Here is a 4793-nt window from a genome sequence, read left to right as displayed (position 1 = left end):
AAGCAGTAAGAAAGGTTTTTCATTAGAAATTAAAACTTAATGTTAAATATCTGTTATTCAGTTAAAAGTGAAAGCAAAAAGAGTAGCAATTTTACAGAAAGAGGCAAAAAAAAATGCATTTAAGATCTTTGCGAAAACTAAGTGAAATGGTTTTAATGAAAAGAGAAGGCATTTTTAAAATCATCTCTTAAAGCACTGTAATAAAAATTGGCTTCTAAGTGAACTGTTCCTGTGCTCAATGAATACATAAATTCATGAAAAATATAATTCTAACTTAAAATCACACCTCTTACAAGACAAACATCTTTGCACAGATTGTTAATTAAGTTACATTGATTAAGTCATGATTATGGATCTGATTCCAGTCTAAACTAGTTTTTTTTTTCCCTCTGTTCTATAGCTACAAGTACATCCCTGGTTCTCAATGTTAACAAGATAGACAAGATTTTTTAAAAATTGGCTGAAACAAACCTTTACTTACAAAATTCTGTAGGCAGAAATGTTACCAAGATGGCTCTATAGCTATCATGTAACTTTATAGAGAGAGAATAATACTTATATCTAGATGTGGTCAGGATTTTGATCAACATAAATGTCTGGAGGTAGGTGAAACAGAGCTCTCCCATATTAGAGAGCCAAATTACTTCTATTTCGTTGCTCTTCTGTGTTTGATTTCCATTGCTAAGGTCACCCTAATAGTTTAAAATGACTACTACAGCTCCAGCCATCACATCTTCATTTCACCTAGTAAGAAAAGAGGAAAAAAAACAAAAACAAAAAGAAGGGTGTGCCCCTTCCCCTAAGAACACATCCCAGAAACTATATAACTACTTTTACTTGCATTGCATTGAGCAGCACTTAGTCTACGGGCCACAACTAACTATAATCTAGGAGCCTTTCTTCTGGGTCATCAGAGGCCTGGATACAAAGTAGAAGCCATACTACTACAGACGAAGGGAAAAATAAATAATGGAGGACAAACTTCAGTCTGCCACAAATGTCATTTTCTTTCCAAACAGTCCAACTTCCTTGGAAAGGTCTGTGGGAATTCTACATATTTCTACTGCAACTGTGAACTGAGTTCACATTCTTTGCTTCTGAGCACCTGAGTTCTTTCAATATCACAAATTATTTCAGGACAGTTAAAATTACAAGACTGGTCTACCCAATTTCCAGAAAGGATCTCTAGAAGATATTGTTAATAACCATTTAGATTCTCTACTTAGATTGTAGATCATAAAATGTTTTTGTCAACAGTGGTGGCTTTGTAATGTGTCAGCTTCCTTAAGCTAATCTGTAGGGCGGATTCTCCCGTAAAAGGTCGGGGCGGGGAGTTTCTTTTGTGCATACATCACAGTGGCTGTATAATTTTATTGTTTCCTCATGTAGAAAAAAAAGCTTCATTGTTCTATTAACTTTTGAAGTTCAGATGTTTCAACAAGACAAACCCCACTGAGACAAAATTGTGAGCTATTTTCTAATGGTCTATAGATTCTCAGAATAAGATTAAATCCCACAGAATATTCTGGAGCTTAAGTGGCTCCAGTTAGAGTTGTCAGAGTAGAACCAAAATCACTGGGCCTTTATACTCCAGTAATTGGATATGGGCTTCCCTGGAAAGGGTATGGCATGGGCGAAGCAGCTAAGGCCATCCCTAAGAAGGCTGACAACTAAAGTGAAAGACTTTCGTTAAAGATGGTACAAAACCAGTATTTTCCACAGCTGTGAAACTGTGCTAGAGATAGGAGTTGGAGCTAGAGAAAAATGAAATAGTGATCCCAGTTCTGTTTTTGCTTTTAGCATTGGTAAGTGTAATACAAAATCTAACTTGGATAGAGTTGTCATTTTCTGAAATGCTGAATTATCCTAATGGGAAATAAAAGAATTTTGGAATTGTGGAGTAGTCATTTATGTGTGATATTTTGTAAAAGCAGCATGTCTCTCAAATTCATTATTATCCTTACCTATAACAGGTAAATAAACAGGTTTAAAAATGTACCAGTTGCCATTGCTCGTGCTTGCGAGCCAATCAAAATATGACAGGCGCCCCTGGGTGGCTCAGTATGTTAAGCATCCGACTCCTGGTTTCAGCTCAGGTCATTATCTCATGGTTGGTGAGTTCAAGCCCTGCATTGGCCTCTGCGCTGACAGTGTGGAGCCTGCTTGGGATTCTCTCTCTCTCTCTCTCTCTCTCTCTCTCTCTGTCCCTCCCCTACACATGCTCTCTCTCTCTCTCTCTCTGTCCCTCCCCTACACATGCTCTCTCTCTCTGTCCCTCCCCTACACATGCTCTCTAAATAAATAAATAAATAAATTTTGTAAAAAGTGGTTTAATACACACACACACACAAAGAACTCTTAAAAATAAGAAAATAAACAATTTTAACAGTGAGTAAAAGAGGGGCGCTTGGGTGGCTCAGTCAGTTAAGCAGCAGACTCTTGATTTCCGCTCAGGTTATGATCTCATGGTCATGAGACTGAGTCCCATGTTGGGCTCTATGCTGAGCAAGGAGCCTGCTTAATATTCTTAATATTCTTTCTCCCTCTACCCCTCCCCCCTTGCACTCCCTCTCAAAAACAAAACAAATAAATAAAAATAAAAATGGGTAAAAGAACAAAATAGAAATACTGCAAAGTGATTGAATAAGTTTGTGGGTGATAGAGGCTAATAGTTCCCCAACATCAGTACTCCCCTTCTTTTATAACAAAATAATTTTTTACTTTTCCAAATAAGAACTGTACTTTCCAGCTTCCCTTACAATAGGTATGAGCATGTAACTAAAGTCCACCAGTGGGATATCTAGGAACATTCTTCAGTAAAATGTGGTGTACATATATACACATAACAATATTATTCAGTCATGAGAAAGAAGGGAATCCTGAAATTTGTGGCAACATGGATGGACCTTGAAGGCATTATGCTAAGTGAAATAAGCCAAGCAGAGACAAATACTTCATGATCTCATTTATATGAGCAATATTTTTAAAAAGGAGGTAGAGCAAACTCAGGAAGAGTAGAATGTAGCTGCCAGAGACTAGCAGGTGGAGGAAATAGGGAGATGGTAGTCAAAAGGTACAAATTATAAGTTCTAGGGATGTAACGTACAGTATGATGACTATACTTAATAATCATTATATACTTGAAAACTGCTAAGAGAATAGCAAGAGATCTTAAATGTTTGCACCACACACACTTACAAAAAAAGATAATTATGTCAGGAGATGAAGCTATTAACTAAGCTTATTTTGGTAATCATTTTGCAATATACACATGTGTATATATATATATATATATATATATATATATATATGCAATATACACGTATCAAATCATCACACTAGACACCTTAAACTTACACGATGTTATATGTCAATTATAGCTCAATAAAGCTAGGGTGGGGAAAATAAGGAGGCAGGTAGATCATCCTTTACCTTTTCCTCTTTATCATTTCTTGCATTGTTACTTAGAACTTGGATGCTCCCTTGTCCATGAAGATAAGGGTCACACCTTTGAGGAATGGAGCTGTGAACTGAAAGGAGCTTGTTTGTACCCCACAGGACTTTGTGGAGCAGAGCTACCATATTAGCTCTAGAATACATATCCCTGGACTTCTACATGAGAGACAAATATCTTACTTAAACCACCAATATTCTTTTTTGTTTCTGTTTTCTGGTTCTCCTAGCTGAATTTAATTCTCATCTTAATTTTCCTCTTTTTGCAAAACAAAATTTGTTAGGAGAAATTCAGACTAATTGAAGACCGACCCCCACTTTACTACCTATCTAATTTCATTCAAAATATTGTGAAAATATTCCATGAACTGTTACTTATCAAGTATTTAAACTAAGTTACTTGTATTACTAAGGGAAAAAAAATATGTAATGACTTCAACTCTAAAAGCCAAATGAAATGATATTACAAGAGAACTTTAGGCCCTCGGAGCCCGGCGCGGCCGTCATGTCTTCAGGGGCCTGCGTGAACAGACTTCCACACTGGGTGGAGCAGCTCAAGCTGGTGGAGAGGGTCAAGGGCTCACAGGCAGCTGCAGAGCTTCAACAGTTAACTGTGCGCCGAATGCCTGCGAGGATGCCCTGGAAGTTTAAGGTGTAAGTGTACGTGTTCCAGCTGGAAGCAACGCCTTCCAGGAGCCCAGATCCTGTGCTTTATCCTAAAGGCTGTAGGGAAGAAGTTCACTAAGGAATGCTTTTAAGCACAAAGTGATGAATAGCTGCCTCCAAGTCACAAGAAAACACTTTTCTCCAGCCAAATGACTTTAGATAGTTCAGACCTTTTCCTGTGGCCTGGTGCTATAGCCAAAATTCTATAAAAATTGATGAATTTTTCCACTCAGGTAAGGAGACTGGGTGAAGGAGTAGACTTTAAGTCATAATGGCCTGAGTTCTTCTCAGGCCATTTTATTCTATAAAATAAAGTTCTTTTATATGTAAGACAAACAAAAATGTTACCACCAAACACACCTCTTTCATAAGCGAATTACTGGTGTTTCTATATGCCTGGAATATTATGTTCATTTTATTTACTGGATGTTTACATTTTGGGAAGGAAAACACTTTTGTTTGTTAAAAAATTGAATATTTATAATTTGTTGTTCTTAAGATTTTTATAGCATATCAAAACTGGTTCATTTCTTGTGAATTTACAGTTTCTACATGAAGACAAACAAGTATAGAAGAGGGGGAAGAATAGGCTTTATCAATCAAATGACGTCTGATTTTTCTATTTTTTTTAAATGTTTATTTTTGAAGGAGAGACAGAGTGTGAGTGGAGGAGG

The 4793-nt window shown here is 36.8% G+C and overlaps 1 pseudogene; it reads left to right on the top strand.

The window, feature by feature from the left end:
• Positions 1–3958: 3958 nt before the first annotated feature.
• LOC106966503 (guanine nucleotide-binding protein G(I)/G(S)/G(O) subunit gamma-10-like) lies at positions 3959–4287 on the top strand (annotated as a pseudogene).
• Positions 4288–4793: the final 506 nt, after the last annotated feature.

This window comes from Acinonyx jubatus, chromosome B1 (genome assembly GCF_027475565.1).
Source record: "Acinonyx jubatus isolate Ajub_Pintada_27869175 chromosome B1, VMU_Ajub_asm_v1.0, whole genome shotgun sequence".
NCBI lineage: Eukaryota > Metazoa > Chordata > Mammalia > Carnivora > Felidae > Acinonyx > Acinonyx jubatus.
The sequence above is the reverse complement of the archived record's forward strand: the minus strand, read 5'-3'. Positions and strand labels throughout refer to the sequence as shown.